This window comes from Atta colombica, unplaced genomic scaffold, assembly GCF_001594045.1.
Source record: "Atta colombica isolate Treedump-2 unplaced genomic scaffold, Acol1.0 scaffold187, whole genome shotgun sequence".
Lineage (NCBI taxonomy): Eukaryota > Metazoa > Arthropoda > Insecta > Hymenoptera > Formicidae > Atta > Atta colombica.
Genome location: NW_017259279.1, coordinates 1,349,026 through 1,350,736, shown reverse-complemented (window position 1 = coordinate 1,350,736; position 1,711 = coordinate 1,349,026).

The following is a 1,711-nucleotide window of genomic DNA, read 5'->3' as shown; positions in this document are numbered from 1 at the left end:
GATATAATTTTAAAAATAAAATTTAATACATTTTTATAAATTTAAAATAATTTCTTATTTAAAATTGGATATATGTAACAAATTTATATATATTTTTAAAGTTATGTGTAGTTTATCCATAAATTTTAAAATTATGAAATCTTTCTCATGTAGGTATATCGGTACTAGATTTAATAAGTTAAATGAACACATGAGATACTTGTTGTTAAGAGAAGAACATGGTATAAAAAATATACAGAGAAAAATAGTAGTGCCTACTCATCGATATATCATGTGGATTAATAGTTACAAGCGCATATTTTGGATCATAATGTAAATCAGTAACACAAATGTATTTGAATATATTATTATTACTATTATTGGATTTTGATCAGATTTAGCATTCAATAAAAGCTTTGTATAAAAACGCCCCATACCATGAATTTTATCACAGAGAACGTCCTTAAAAAAGGGACATAGGTATTATTCTCTGAACATTTTTAAGACGCCCCTTGAAAGTCTGAGTTATAGGGAACTGCGTTTAAAATTTAGTAAAAATTTGAGATTTAATTAATATAATTAGTTAATATAATAATCCATTTAGATAGAACATTATTTTTTTAATTTATTATTTTTTATGCTCTTATTAACAATTTATACATTTTGACACTTTTATGTAGACATCTCCATTTGGAATTATGCCAACTTACTCGTGAATTAAATGCAATATTTGAAATACCGATAACTATATTAACAACAGCTTATGTGACATATGTGATAAGAGCATTTCGTTATATCTTTATACATATAATGATAGACAATGACGTCGAGTTATTGGATTTTCTTAACTTTATTGTTTGGATGCTCTTATATGCAACTAGACTTTTTTGCTTAAATTATGTGTGCGAAAGTGTTAGTGTCAAGGTAAATCCACATATTATTTTAAATATACACATTCCGCGACCAGAAGTTTGGAAAGATTTTTGTTTTTTTTCACGTTTTACAAAAAATTAAATATCTCAATTAGAAAATTATAAATAAGTTTTCACGTAAAGCAGAAAGGGCTTTAAATCTATAGTTTGATGAAATATGGTCGGACAAAATTTACTATAAAAATATTTTAAAATGGACTTTCTAAATTTTTAAATGTTTCTAGAAAAAAATTGATACGATAACTTGTTGCAAAGATGTCAAACTTTTTTATAGTGTAAAATTTTATTGTGTATATTTTTTAAAATTGACAGTCGAAAGTTTTTTAAAACTTTTGAAAAATATTTATCAAGAAAAAAATATTTAGCAAATCAAGCACATTATGTTGTAACTATATTTAATTTGTAATATTTTTCCCTTTTTTTTTAGAGAAAGTAAGTTTACACAATAAAATTTACGTAATAAATAATTTAATAACTGTGTAAAAAATCTTATATTACCTTTTCTAAATAGTATTTTAAAGCGTAGAAAACCTATTTTAAATTTTGTCCAATGTTAATTTTACTGAACTGGAGTGCTTCAAAGAAACAAAAATATTGCAAAAAATAATCTTCTAAAATAATTTTCAATTTTTTGTAATTTAGAAACAAAAGATTATAGAAAAAAATTTAAGTAGATTTAGAGCTTTATCTTTGAGCTATAAAATGTATGGTCAAAAACTTCTTTTTTTTCACTGAGATATACATATAATTTTTTGTGAGAGACAACAAAAGTGTTACCAAAATTTCAAAAAAGTATCCAA